The following is a 15,862-nucleotide window of genomic DNA, read 5'->3' on the forward strand; positions in this document are numbered from 1 at the left end:
GATGTTCACAAGTTAATAGCAGCTATTTCTAGGGAAGGGAATAGGCTGAAAGTAGGGAAGAGGATGGGTGGAATGGATATTCATTTTTCCATTACCTATTGCTATGTCATTTGAATTATTTTTTATACTGAGCATGTGTCTGTAATCTGTGTATTACTCTTATTATAACATAAAAATGACATTTCAAATTCCAATGGCTTAAAAAATGCCACTTTGGGCATGAGGCAGGAACAGAACCTCTAGTGAAGTGGTGAATGGTTGGCAAATTTCAGCTGCACAGAAGTGGCCTCTGACATTCTGCACATTCCCGAAAGGGAGAAGGCCTCAGACTTGCTCTTTCACAGTCAAACCTAGGACTCTAGGGAGTCAGCAAAGCTTATGTGAATGTGTGAAACCTCTGAGCTGAGCTTCTGGTTCTGTCCATGGGTGCCATAGGGACAATCAGAAAAGTGGGAAGTTCAGTCAATTGAACTGGCTACTTCAACTACAAAACTGGTCCCATCCCTCCCCCATATGACTCACTGACAGCATCAGTCAAACCAGTTATACTTATTGGCATGCAGACAACAAGCCCAGTTATTAGACAGAAACGTTCCCTTTCCCACCAATAGCCACCCCTTCTTGCACAGAAAGAACCAAAAGCATGCATGGCACTCTCTGGTTATCAACTTAAGTTGTTGGCTTACCCTTTGTTCAAAAAAATTTTGAAGCTGCTTCTTGGCAGTAGTGTGGAGGGGGCCCAGCTCTTCTCAGCATGAGATGAAAGCAATCCAGCTTGCAGGCAGGCAGGGAGGCACGGAGGAAGAGAGTCAGCCTAATCTAGATCTGCACCCTGTTTGCTCTTGCAGGCTCTGTGACTGCGGGCAAGTTCCTCCACCTCTGTGGGCCTTTCTGTCCTCATCTGCAGAAGAGGAGCATATTTTGCCATTCAGTTGCTTGCTCTAAGAACTAAATACACCTTAGCAATATGCCTGCCACGTCATCCCTGTGTTATTATAGTATACTGAAGAAAAATATTTGTGTTTGTTATTAAAGCATAATATCCTTGAAATTATCATCTGGTCTACAGCTTTCATTCTTATTTGCCTTTCTCAGTTCAGCAAAGGCCTCTTTTCTGGCTAGAGGAATGTCTTGGATTTCAGGTTCAAGGCAGTTTGGTTTTGGGGTGGGGTGGGCTCAGTATAGTTTGGGGCATCCTAGTTGGAGTCTGTTTCCTGCAGCTTGCCCATGTCTTCAAAATATCTGGTAAATACCAAAAGCAAATTTCACCGAGCTGGTAATTCCAGGGGAAACAGAATTTCAGACTGTTTACCAAGAAGACTCCCAGGTAGGCACTAAACTATTTGGTCTGATTTTTACCACTGGGGACAAGTTTCCTTTTGAGTTCTCTCAATTCTCCTGCTGCAGAAGCAAGAATCCTTTTGGGGTTGGAGCTCTGGCAGTTCTGTGGGCTTTGCAAGCCCCACACATTTCTTGGTTCTCTCTAGAACGCTGGAGTAACAGGAGCAGTATAAAAAGTATATTCAGTTTTCTGTGTCTGGAAGCAGACCAACCCGAAGTATGGGGAACAGCAGAGGGTATTAAAAGACCAGCTGAGAACACCATCTTTATACAGACAGAGAAAGGAACAATTTATGAATGGCTGTACACTTGCTGAACTGATCTCCCCATCAGTTAGTACCTGGTCACATGGCTCGGGCAACCATCCAGATGGGCAGGAAAGTCATCTCACCCACCTGAGGGATGGATGAGGGGACAGAGGAAAGTCACCCCTCAGGTCCACAGCAGAACTTGGATTTTCATCTGTGCTGTTTGGCCCTCAAGTCTGAGCTCTGAACCTTTGGGATCATGGAAAGTCCGAGGGGCCCTGTCACAGTGGACCAATCAGCTGGTGACTTTGAGTAAGCAGTTAAACCTCTGTGTAGCCTCAGTTTCCCCATCAGTAAGAATGTGAATCAGAGGAAGCTCTCCCTCAGAAACCAGGTGTATGGATTCAGTGATTTAATATACCAAGAGATGATCAACAATGCTATATACGGTAAGTGCTCACATGTTGTTATTTATGGGTGTGATGATTATTCCCCTTCACGGATCACAGCCTTGCCATGGTGAAGGGACTTGCCTAACTCAATGAAGCTATGAGCCATGCTGTGCAGGGCCACCCAAGATGGCTGGGTCATAGTGAAGAGTTCTGACAAATGGGGTCCACTGGAGGAGGAAATGGCAACCCACTCCAGTGTTCTTGCCATCAGAGCCCCACCTGGGGAACCCCATAAACAGTATGAAAAGGCAAAAAAGGTGTGACACTGAAAGATGAGCCCTTACAGGTTGAAATGTGTTAAATATGCTACTGGGGAGAAGTGGAGGGCAGTTACTAACAGCTCCAGTAAGAATGAAGTGGCTGGGCCAAAGTGGGAACAATGCTCAGCTGTGGATATGTCTGGTGGTGAAAATAAAGTCTGATGCTATAAAGAATAATATGACATGGGAACCAGGAGTGATAGGCCCACGAATCAAGGTAAACTGGACACAGACAAGTAGGAGATGGCAAGATTGAACACTGACATTTTAGGAATCAGTGAACTAAAATGGACAGGAATGGGTGAATTTAATTGATATGACCAGTGTATTTATTACTGTGGGAAAGAATACCTTAGAAGAAATGAAGTAGTCCTCATAGTCAACAAAGAGTCCAAAATGCAATAATTGGGTGCAACCTCTAAAATGACAGAATGATCTTAGTTCATTTCCAAGGGAAACCATTCAACATCACAGTAATCCAAATCTATGCTCCAACCACTGATTCCAAAGAAGCTGAATCTGATGAGTTCTATGAAGACCTACACCACCTTCTAGAACTAGCGCCAGAAAAAGACATTCTTTTCATCATAGGGAATTGGAATGCAAGATTAGAAAGTCAAGAGATACCTGGAATAATAGGCACGTTTGGTCTTGGAATACAAATGAAGCAAGGCAAAGGCTAACAGAGTTTACTCAAGAGAACACACTGGTGACAGCAAACACCCTCTTCCAACAACATAAGAGATGACTCTACATGTAGACATCATCAGATGGTCAATATCAAAATTAGACTGATTATGTTCTTTGCAGTTGAAGATGGAGAAGCTCTATTCAGTCAGCAAAAACAAGACCTGGAGCTGACTGTGACTCAGATCATGACCTCCTTATTTCAAAATTCAGGCTTAAATTGAAAAAAGTAGGGAAAAACACGAGGCCATTCAGGTATGACCTAAATCAAATCCCGTATGATTATACAGTGGAGGTAATATATAAATTCAAAGGATTTAGTCTGGTAGATAGGATGCCTAAAGAACTATGGACAGAGGTTCATAACATTGTACAGGAGGCAGTGACTAAAACAATCCCAAAGAAAGGGAAATGAAAGAAGGCAAAGTGGTTGTCTGAGGAGGCTTTACGAATAACTGAGGAAGGGAGAGAAATGAAAGTTAATGGAGAAAGGGAAAGATACACTCAACTGAACATAGTTTCAGAGAATAGCAAGGAGAGATAAGGCCTTCTTAAATGAACAATGCAAAGAAACAGAAGAAAATAATAGAATGGGAAGGACTAGAGATCTCTTCAAGAAAACTGGAGATATCAAGGAAACATTTCATGCAGTGATGGGCATGATAAAGGACGGAAATAGTAAGGACCTAACAGAAGCAGAAGATATTAAGAAGAGGTGGCAGGAATACACAATATACAGAATATAGAAAAACTATACAAAAAAGGTCTTAATGATCAGGATAACCAAGATGGTTTGTTCACTCACCTAGAGCCAGATATTCTGAAATGTGAAGTCAAGTGGGCCTTATGAAACATTACTTGAACAAAGCTAGTGGAGGTTATGGAATTCCAGCTGAGGTATTTAAAATCCTAAAAAATTATGCTGTCAAAATGTTGCACTCAAAATGTCAGGATATTTGGAAAACTCATCAGTGGCCACAGGACTGGGAAAGGTCAACTATTATCCCAATCCCAAAGAAAGGCAATCCAAAGAATGTTCAAACTACCACCCAATTGCACTCATCTCACATGCTAGCAAAGTAATGTTCCAAATACCTCAAGTTGGCCTTCAGGAGTATGTGACTAGAGAACTTCCAGATGTACAAGCTGGGTTTAGAGGCAGAGGAATCAGAGACCAAATTGCCAACACCTGTTGGATCATAGAAAAAGCAAGAGAATCGCAGAAAAACATCTTCTACTTCACTGACTACACTAAAGCCTTTAACTGTGTGGGTCACAAAAAACTGTGGAAAATTCCACAAAAGAGATGGAAGTAACAGACCACATTACCTCTCTCCTGAGAAACTTGTATTTTAGTCAAGAAGCAACAGTTAGAATTGGACATGGGAACAAGTGACTGGTTCAAAACTGGGAAAGGAGTATGACAGGGCTGTATATGGTCCCCTCGCTTATTTAATTTATATGCAGAATACATCATGTGAAATATTCAGCTAGATGAATCACAAGCTGGAATCAAGATTTCAAGGAGAAATGTCAACAACTTCAGACATGCAGATAATACCACTCTAAAATGGCAGAAACTGAAGAGGAACTAAGAGCCTCTTGATGAGGGTTAAAGAGGAGAGTGAAAAAGTTGGCTTGAAACTCAGCACTGTAAAACTAAGATCATGGCATCTGGTCCCATAACTTCATGGCAAATAGAAAGGGCAAGGGGGAGTGGAAAGAATGACATTTTATTTTCTTGGATTCCAAAATAACTGCAGATGGTGACTGCAGCCATGAAATTAAAAGACACTTGCTCCTTGGAAGGAAAGCTATGACAAACCTAGACAGTGTATTATAAAGCAGAGACATAATTTTACTGACAAAGGTCCATATAGTCAAAGTTATGGTTTTTCCAGTAGTCATGATGGATGTGAGAGTTAGACCATAAAGTAAGCTGAACACTGAAGAATTGATGCTTTAGAAGTGTGGTGCTGGAGAAGACTCTTGAGAGTCTCAAGGACAGTCCCAAGGACAGTAAGGAGAGCAAACCAGTCAATCCTAAAGGAAATCAACCCTGAATATTCATGGAAGGACTGATGCTGAAACTGAAGTTCCAGTACACTGGCCACCTGATGGGAAGAGACCTTGGACTCATTGGAAAAGACCCTGATGCTGGGAAAAATTGAAGGCAAAAGGAGAAGAGGGCAGCAGGGGATGAGATGGTTAGATAACATCACTGAACACTCAATGAACATGAATTTGAGCAAACTCTGGGAGACAGTGGAAGATAGAGGAGCCTGGCATGCTGCAGTCCCAGTAGATTTTAGGACTTTCTGGTGTTTTCTGCACAGTGATGACCTGTGCTACTCTCTGCACTGGACTGAGACAAACAGAACTTTCTAGGTAAAATCTTTTTCATATAGCAACCTCTATTAGTTATTCAGCAATATTTACTATGTGCCTAATGATGCCGAGTGCTTGCTGGTTGCCAGGTAGAGCAGGGAACATGATAGACACCATGTTTGTTGTCAGGAAGCTCGTGTTCTAGAAGGGAGATGAGCATTAAATATGTGTTTAAAAGCATCATTATATGCACTATAGTAGGGATTAGCATGGGGGCTTTCCTGGTAGCTCAGCTGGTAAAGAATCCGCCTGCAATGCAGAAGACCCCGATTTGATTCCTGGGTCAGGAAGATCCCCTGGAGATGGGATAGGCTACCCACTTCAGTATTCCTGGGCTTCCCTGGTGACTCAGAGAGTAAAGAATCTGCCTGCAAAGGAGACCTGGATTCGATCCCTGGGTTGGGAAGATCCCCTGGAGGAGGACATGACAACCCACTCCAGTATTCTTGCCTGGAGAATCCCCATGAACAGAAGAACCTGGTGGGCTACAGTCCATGGGGTCGCAAAGAGTTGGACACGACTGAGCAACTAAACACAGCACAACACAGGCATTAGCATAATGAAGGAAAAGGCAAAGAATGAAGGAATCTGACATAATGTAGGGGGATGGTGGACAGTCAGAGAAAATTATATTTAAGCTGAAGCTTGACGTTTGCAGAGAAGTTGGTCAGATAAATCAGGGTAGAACAGATTAATTGTCCATTTACTTATTCAATAATTATTTATTGAATATCTCCTCTTGCCAGGTCACTGTTCTAGAATATCAGGAAATGCTATTGAGCAAATCAGACCCAAATAGCTACGCTTATAGAGTTAAATTCTCAATTGTTCTGATTATCTATGGTGATGTAACTAACCACCTAAAAACTTAATGGGTTAAGACAACCATTTTATCTGACTCACAATTGTCTGTGACAGGAAACTGGGAAAGGCTTTGTAGGCTGGTTCGTCTCCAGATGGCATCCCTGGGGCTTCATCACTGACATGATTAGATTTTGTCTTGGGTGGAGGATAGGTGATGCTGGCTGATGGCTGGGAACTCTACTGGAGCTGCCTACTAGCCTGCACCTATGGCATGGGCTTTACACATCATGAGTATTCCAAGATATCTGGGAAGAAGCTTCAAGGCTTCTTTTCCTTTGTTCTCTTTAAAAAAAAAAAAAGATACTGATTACATCTTATGATCTAGCCTCAGATGTCTCAAATATCACTTCTGTCCCTGTCTATTTGTCAAGTAAATCACTAAGGCCAACCTAGATTCAAGATCAGGGGAAGTAGACTACATCTCTCCATAAGAGGAGGAATGAAGGATTTAGGTCATTGTTAGCCTACCATATGGAGAGGAATCAATATATTCTATTTTGAAGGTCTCTAAGGTCACAAGTGTGGGTAGAGTCTCCGACTCTGAGTTCAAAGCCAGGTGCAGATTACTAGAATTTGGGACTTAATGTTTATATTTTTTAAAATTCACTCTGGCAACAGCAAAGCAATGAACATAAATTGGACACCTCTGACATACGCTTATATAGCAGGAGTCAGCAAACCAAATATAACCCTCTGCTTGTTTTTATAAATAAAGTTTTACTTGAACACAGCTATGCTCATTTGTTTATTTTTTGACTGTGGCTGCTTTTACACTGCAATGAGTAGTTGAAGACTTGAATGTTTGTGACAGAGATTGTCTGGCCCACAAAGCCTAAAACATTCACTAAATGGCTTTTTACAGAAAAAGTTTGCTGACCCTTGCTATACAGCTTTCATTAATTAGATATTTATGAAGCACCAGTTACTGGACTAGGACTTTATATGCATTAAGTTGTTTGATCCTCATGCTAGTCCTTTGAGAAAGATATTACCCTCGTTTTATAGCTAGAACATAAAAATTCAGGAGGTTAAATAACATTTCCAAGATCACAATGACTTGTAGAACTGGGATTTGAATCCAAGTTGTCTGATGTTAGGGACCTGGATCTTTTAGATTTTGACAATGGATTTGCAGGATACCAGCTACTTAAACTCACAATTGCAGTGACAACTGCCTCACACTAGGTATCCCCGAGGGCCAATCATTGGGGTAGCCTCTTTCAGGCCATGACGAGGTGCTTATACTTTAGTCAGGAAGCACTGGGAGACAAGGAGTAGTTTAGAGAGGTGAAGGACAGTGGAGGGTGGGAGCAGGACAGATTGGGCCTTATACCCTAGGATGTCCCTGGGGTTCAAGCCCCTCAGCTTATGGTCTGGGATCCAGATTTGTCCCTTGGATAACATCTATAGGGCCCTCCATACGGGTGCTGCTTTCACAGGTTGCTGACTAGAGGCAAAGTTAGGGAGATAATAGCAGGAATGCAAAGATGGATATGGATGAGAGGAAACTTAAGGAGAGGGGTGATAGGCGAGATAGTGACTTCTCAAAGCTGTCCATGACCTCATTTCTGGTGTTGGTGAATGTGTTAGGTTACATGGCAAGGAAAATTAAAGTTGCAGATGGAATGAAAGTTGCTAATCAGCTAGCATTACAATAGGGAGATAAAAATCTTGAATTATCTACTAGGCCAAATGTAACCGCAAGGGTCCTTTAGAATGAAGGAAGGAAGCAGAAGAGGAATCAGAGAGAGTTAAAGATGCTACAGCTGAGGGAGCCTTTAGAGGCTGAAAAGGTCAAGGTAACAAATTCTTCCCTAGAGCCTCTAGAAGGAAAGCAGCTCTGCTGATACCTGGACTGTAGCCCAGTGAGACCCATTTCAAATTTCTGATCTTCAGGACTATAAGACAACAAATTTATGTTGTTTTAAGCCACTTATTTTGCAATAATTTGTTATAACAGCAACAGAGAACTAAGACCAGGTGCAGCCCACTAGGTCATCATATTGCAAACCCACGCACTTCAATGGTAGCAGCACTTCAATGAGGGAGGTAGGCAAGAAGTCCTAACTAAATTAGAGGAGATGATCTTTGAGACAAAAATCCCATCAGTGAAGCAAAAAGCAAGGAGAGTGACCTAATGCCAACATGTTGGTGCATTCATAGCTCTTGATATTCACAATAATAGCAACATCCTTGACTATGACTAAGCACTTACTATGCACTAGGCATCTGCACACATCCCTATTTGGTATAACAGTTCATGACATAGGATTTGGGCTACTTTTCTATATGAGGAAAGACTCAGCCCAAGTGACCTATACAAGGTTACACATGTAGTAAGGTGTTCTGAACTCAAATTTCACTCCATTATGCCACATTGTTAGAGCAAATTTGATTTATACTTTCAAATTGTTTGGGGGAGAGGAAAGACAGAAGGTTATGTATCCTATGGGGGAGAGATGCTATCCATCCTAGTTATTACTTCTTAACTCCTCTGCCTAAACACTATCTAGAGCATAGGAGGCAATGCATGTACAGATTTTCCCCCAATGAATGAATGAATAAAGGGCTGGATGGAAGGAAATTACTAGTGTAGGAAAATGGAAACCTAAGTTACAATCAAAGAGCCTTAGAACTGGAAGTGACTTTAGAAATGACTTAGTACACTTTACTTTTGCAGATGAGAAAACTGGGTCCCAGTGAGCAGAAGAGTGATCTCATGAGTAAATCAAAAAGTGCTCTGCCGAGAAGGGATTGTTTTGAATGAATATACATTTAAGAAGAGCAGGTTGGATTATAAAACAGAACTTCACATGTAACTGATTCCATTCCAGATATTCTAAGCTGAGCTCTACAAGATAAAGGCTAATGTGGGTCATTCTACTGTCTCACTTTCAGGACTAGTCATCATCTACACACAGTGGGAGAAAGGGGGATGCCCAAGCAGACAAAAGAGAAGGCAAGAGAACACAGGGACTGACTTTTAAAGTTGATCCTTTTCTTCAGCCCTGGGTGAAGTCATAGGTGTTATCTGAACCTGGAAAACAGTTGTGTTTTCACCACAGTTCAACCATATTACACTTGTTGAAGCATGCAAAACTGAGAAGGAGAAGGTTATTGAAGCAGGTGGACAGGGGAGTAGTTGAAAGCAGTTTTTGTAAAAGGAGAGAGAGATCTGGAGCAGGAATGTCTTTTCCCTTCAGGGAAGCTAAGACACTTAGGACACCTGAGACTGGTGAGAATGTAGCTAATAAGTGAATGCAAAACTGTGTGAGCTCCAGAGAACCTTGTGGGCTTTAGATCACGTCAGTCCTTTAGAGGCTAGAGGTAATAACATCAGAGATAGACTGGGCTATAAAATGATTGTGCAGCTTCACCTGTTGTGTTAGGCAACATGTGAAGGTCAGTGTTTCAATTGGCTGGATAAAATGTTCAAAGTTTTCTCTTTGTTCATTGTAAGGAAAATGTAAATGACAATTCAAAGGCATGCTTTATAGACTATGGTTTAGGGTGGTAGCAAGAGGCTCTTAATTTGGAGAACTGGTTCTCCGCAAAATGGAAAAGATTTGATATGATAATATAATCAGATGCAGACAGACTTGATTTATTGTCAAAGGAAGACAGCACAGGCATTGATAAGAACTTGAACTTGGAGTCAAGATGGGCCACCCTTTAGTTTCTGGAGACATTGGCTTAAGCTGCTTCATCTGTTTCCATTCTCAGAGGGCTTCTTGGTGGCTCAGATGGTAAAGAATTTGCTTGCAATGCAGGAGCTGCTGCTAAGTTGCTTCAGTCATGTCCGACTCTGTTCGACCCCATAGACGGCAGCCCACCAGGCTCCCCGGTCCCTGGGATTCTCTAGGCAAGAACACTGGAGTGGGTTGCCATTTCCTTCCCCAATGGCAATGCAGGAGACCTGGGTTCAATCCTTGGGTTGGGAAGATCCCCTGGAAAAGAAAATGGCAACCCACTCTAGTATTCTTGCCTGGGAAATCCCATGGACAGAGGAGCCTGGCGGGCTATAGTCCATGGGGTTGCAGAGAGTTGGACATGACTGAAGTGACTAACACTTTTTTAGGGTTGTTTCTCTGTTTTTTAAACTTTTTAATTGTAGGATAATTTCTTTACAATTTTGAGTTGGTTTCTGCTATACAACAATGTGAACCAGCTATGAGCATGCATATATGCCCTCCCTCTTGAGCCTCTCACCCACTGACCCCTTATCCCACCCCTCTAGGTCATCACAGAGCACTTCGCAGAGCTTCCTATGCTTTACTGCAGCTTTCCACTAGCTTCTATTTTATACATGGCAGTGTATATATGTCAATGCTACTCTTTGAATTTGTACACCCCTTTCCTTCCTCTGCTGTGTCCATAAGTCCGTTTTCCATACAACTGTTGTGAGAATGAATTAACATAGGTAATACACATAGTGCATAGTATATGCTTGCTGAACACACGCTATTTGTATTCATTTCTAAACTCCTGGTCATGTTTTTCATCACTGTCAATACTTTAGTGAAGCTATTATGTATACATGCTTTCTCCACCTTCCCGGTTGATCTTTTTAAAATATTAGATAACATGTGCCCAGAGGAAGAGATGAAATTAACACTCATCCTCCAGCTTTGCAGCCAAATGAGTCCTGGAATAGAAATGGACAAAGGAGTCTGTGTGTGGAATGCACACCCAGCCACTTAGGGTGTGGACAGGGATCTTGTGTCTGCTCATCCAGCAATCTCATGCAGAGGACTGGTGCCTCTCTCTGTCTTGTTGTCATTGTGCAGTCACTAAGTCGAGTCTGACTCTTTGCAACCCCATGGACTGTAGCACATCAACCTCCATTGTAGTAAACCCAGGGCCATTTTCTTGTGGTCTTCCCTTTACTCAGGCCTCTTATTTACAGAGACAAACACATATACCTTTTACATAGGCACCATGTGAGCAAGCCTTGGATCTTTCCTCATGTGGATTCCAAGTAAATGTGATTCGGTTCCTTGACTAAATACTGGTGGGTGCTTTTTTAACAAGTGTCTTGTCAGCAAAACCAGGAAATGTGCTCCATGGAGGCAGGCTGTGTTGACCCCAGGAAAAAAACCTGAAAACCCAGCTTCCCTGGCAGTACTGTCCTGATGTGCTGACTGACATGTTTGCTGATTAAATTCTTAACCCATACCTATTTGGGGCTTGCGTCAGTTTTGCGTCTTTATCCTTAATTTTGCAGTGCTTTCGTTCTCAATTTATTGTTTTTTTCAGTAAACTGCATAAATGACTCATCAGCAGGAAATGTGGATAAATAGTCAACCTAACTGAAAATACAAATAAACATACTTCTTGTGTGGGGAGGATTTGCTTAAAGGGGAAAGAACCACGGGAGGACAGACTGTAGTTCCCAGGGCAAAATCTTCTTCTTTCTGTGGAATTCTAGCCCTTTTCTCTGGGACAGAGATAGCAAAAGCTCAGCTGCTAAGGGGACATCTATCCATATGGGCAATTTGGGATTATTGGGTTTCAAACTGGCTGTCTCTTCATCAGGAACTTGAGTGATTTTTGAAGACTTTTCTGGTAAGCATGTGAATGTGTGTGTGCATGCATGTTCACCCACATGTGTCTGCTGTAATCCTTATGAATGATCATCCTGGTCACTCATATGACTAATAATATGGCCTCATATAAACAGAGGGCTAATTCTATTTGTTTATTTTTTTTGGCAGGTCGTGCAGCTTGAGGGATCTTAGTTACCTGACCAGGATAACTGGTCAGGCCCTTGGCAGTGAAAGCACGAGTCCTAACCATTGGACCACCAGGGAATTCTCAGAATGGAGGTATAATTCTATCAGTCATTAAACATACAATGACACCGAGCACTATAAAACATACCATGAAAGGACTGAATGAGGAGTAGGAGCTAGATCAGATTGTTCCCATACGGGCATGGTCTTTGGGGACATAAATACAGTTTCTTGATTATAAAGTCCACGTGTCCTTTGATTCCAAAATCTTCTGAATTTCCATGTAAACAATTGTGTCAGCATGGCAATCACAGGGAGAAGTTACAGGAACCTGTGTTGTATCTCTTGACAGAGATGAAAAAGGCAAAGCAGCAGTGGTGATGAAAGTGTTACATCAGAAGTGCCTTTCCATATTTCATATCTGGAGCAAGGCCAAGTTGCAAAGTTCAGGAGGCCCCCTGAGCCCGCTGGAGAGACTTGACTTGATGACTCACGAGAGGCGGAAATATTTCTCTTCCTTTGTTCAGGCCTGACCATCAACTCCCTCTGCTCTCCCATTGCCTTCTGTGAGTCCCTGAGGTGGGTATTTCCCCCATCTTTCCCATCTGTGATGTGCCTGACAGTTTTCTGGCATACCACACTGGCAAGGATGCAATCACTCCTAGGAAGTTTCTCTCCATTATGACTTTTTCTGTTTAATATAGAAAATGCAAACCTCTAATTAATTTTCTGATATTGGAGACCTAGAAACTTGGCAAATGCAAAATAAAATTCAAGGCAACGTGTTATCTAGTCACAATGAAATGGAAATGCTTGTGTTGTGTTTTAAAGGAGTGATTAATACTAAAGTTAAAAAATGTTAAGTTTAGTTAAGAGGATAAAGAATTATAACTATGGGCACCATCACTTCATAATAATGTATCAAAAATTGGCATAAGGCAGAGGGAAATTCAAGACTCTTCCTACAAAACCCCAAATAACTTTACTAAATGCTGAAGTATCAGGATGTAGTGTCTAGACACTGGCTACACTCAATTAAGTTGCAGGGGAAAGCCAAAATAGACTCTTCTTTCTCTGACTCTGGGAATTCTGATTCAGGAGGAGAATGGAGAGATATAGAAACACATTGAGGACAGTCATTTTAGCAGATCTTATAAGCAAACTGCTTAGTGATATATGGCATGAAAATTCATCTTGGTTATGAGCCTCAAGTATTCCTTCATGTTGATACTGCCTTCAATATCTTTCCAATTTTACTAGATTCAGATTTCTGGTTTTGAGAGACTACTACAGTACTACTCCTCCTAATACTGACAGCTGCTAATACTGGTTTAGTGCTGACTATCCCCTTGTAGTTCTAAACACAGTTCTAAGTGATATGCAAGTATTATCTCATTCAGTCCTCACAATACATTCATGAGATGAATGTGCATATTATCCGCACTTGACAAGTGTGAAAATGGAGGCACTGAGAGACACCGAACCTATCTAAGGTTATGCATCTGGTGGGACCAGGGGAGGGGCAGGATTTGATCAGAGAAGCACTTTCTCTGGTGTGGGACACATACACACACAGAGCTGAGACAAGGGCTCCAGAGCTTCCCATCTCTGAACTGCTGGCCATAGATGGCCTCTCCCTGCCTGTAGCATCCTGGTGTTTTTCACCTATCAGCTCTCACAACAGTAATTAATAAGGAGTTATTTGTTTAGTTTCTCTCTCCTTTCCCCAGTTATAAGCTTCTTGAGAGCAGGGACTGCAGGTCTTGCTGAATCCTCAGGTCCTGCAGTGACTCAAACTTAGTAGAAATAAAATAAAATTGTGCTGAGTCAATGAATTCTCTTCTATGGAGATGTATGATGTTTGGGAAGTATTTGTCCACACACCCCTGAAAAGTCAGGACTTTCATGCCTTTCCAAGACATACTTCCAACCTCAAAATGAATAGCCCTTTAATATTTTATTTTTAAAACTAAAATTTGGAATAAAACTCTTCATGGATCACAGGTAGGGATGAATTTGCTCTTTGCAACAACCAATGTCACAGTATGTATAGTATTTTCATTTAATTAAAAGTGGCCAGGTCAATGAAGTAGTCAAGATTTCAGAGATCTGAGCCAGATGCCCCTGGTCTTACTTAACCATCTGCAAGACAGCAGGCATGTTATGAATGCCCTGTGCCTCCATTTCCCTGCCTATAAAATAGGAACAATAAAAGAACCTATCTTAATAAGGATGGTTTGAGAAATGAATGAGTTAATGTATGCATAAGTGATGCCTGGCACATATTAGTTGTTATGTAAACATTAACTGCTATTCCTAATGTGTTACTATTTTATGGTATTACATCTATTTTCCTACCATCTTTATTAAGCTAGTTAATCATCACTGAACATTATTTTTATTACTTTAGTATTTCATATTTTCTGGACTCTTACACTTTGTTCAATGATTTTTTCATACATTCAGTCTTTTAACATTTTTTTTTTTTAGTATTTATCATGAGCCAGGAACATAAGAACATTTGAATTACTTCTTTTGAGCACATTAAAAAAAATCATTGGCCTACCTTAGTTGAAATTTTTTTCCCTTTTCCCCTGTAATTACAGACATATTTAGTGGTCTGTCTCACTGGCAGAGAACCTCACCAACATTTCTGCCAGAAACTATTTCCTACAAAATTTTTCTTTTTTTCTTAGTACTCAGAAAATTTATATGTAGGTGCCTATACATTAAAAAAGGAATCAATTTTGTCCTTCTTTCATTTCTTTCTCTTTCCTCTACAATATTTTTATTGAGTATATGCTAGCTTCCATCCACTTGGCCGGGTCACTTGGCAGCTCCAGCTGTGCCAAGTCTCCTCTCTTTGTGGAGGACACTGGGAAGGAAGCTGTCCAACAGAAAGCTCACAAATATATCCGTGATTCCATATTATTGTGTTGTAAATACAAAATTTTAAATGTCATGAGAGAATAATAATGGGTGATTGGATTTAGAATGAGAGGCTCAGTGACAGGTCCCTGAGGAAGTGACATTCAAGATGAAGAAAGGATGTTTTATAAATAAGTTCATTTGTATCTTTTTTTTTTAAGATTCTGATTATAAGTGCTATCACATGATATTTGTCTTTCTCTGTCTGACTTACTTCACATAGTATGATAATCTCCAGGATACAAATGAACTTGTAACAAAACAGGAACGACTCACAGACATAGAAAACAAACTTGTTGTTACCAGTGGGGAAGGGTTGGTGGGAGGGAGGGATAGATTGGGAGTTTGGGATTGACACCTACACATTACAATATTTAAAATATGGTTATGGTAGGTCCAATCAGGACCTACTGTATAGCACAAGCAACTCTGCTCAATATTCTGTAATTACCTAAATGGGAAAATAATCTGAAAAATAACACACACACACACATACACACACACACACACACGCACATATAGGGCTTCCCTGGTGGCTCAGGCGTAAAGAATCCGCCTGCAATGCAGGAGACCCAGGATCGATCCCTGGGCTGGGAAGATCCCCTGGAGAAGGGGATGGCAACCTACTCCAGTATTCTTGCCTGAAGAATCCCACCGACAGAGGAGCCTGATGGGCTACAGTCCACAGGGTCACAAAGAGCTGGACATGACTGAGCGACTAACACTTTCACTTTCATATGTATGTATAAGTCAATCAGTTTGCTGCACACCTGAAACTAACACGTCTTTAATCAATTATATGCAGATATAAAAGTAAAAAAATTAAAAAAAAGAATGGATGAAGGGCTTTTAGGGCAGAGGGAAGGGACTGGACTGTGTGAGGAGCCTGGGGCAGAAGAACCCACACAGTTGCTGCAGGGCCTGAAGGGACACCCTGCTAGAGAAGAGACACAATGGGACAG

The 15,862-nt window shown here is 41.4% G+C and overlaps 1 long non-coding RNA gene across 1 annotated transcript in view; it reads right to left on the minus strand.

Annotated features, from left to right (window-relative positions):
* Positions 1-691: 691 nt before the first annotated feature.
* The window catches only part of LOC110149159 (uncharacterized), a 211,794-nt gene continuing 196,623 nt past the window's right edge, over positions 692-15,862 (minus strand). The window contains exon 4 of the long non-coding RNA XR_011484951.1: positions 692-901. This is a non-coding gene — a long non-coding RNA (uncharacterized lncRNA). The remainder of the gene's footprint in view (positions 902-15,862) is intronic.

Source organism: Odocoileus virginianus, chromosome 3 (genome assembly GCF_023699985.2).
Source record: "Odocoileus virginianus isolate 20LAN1187 ecotype Illinois chromosome 3, Ovbor_1.2, whole genome shotgun sequence".
NCBI lineage: Eukaryota > Metazoa > Chordata > Mammalia > Artiodactyla > Cervidae > Odocoileus > Odocoileus virginianus.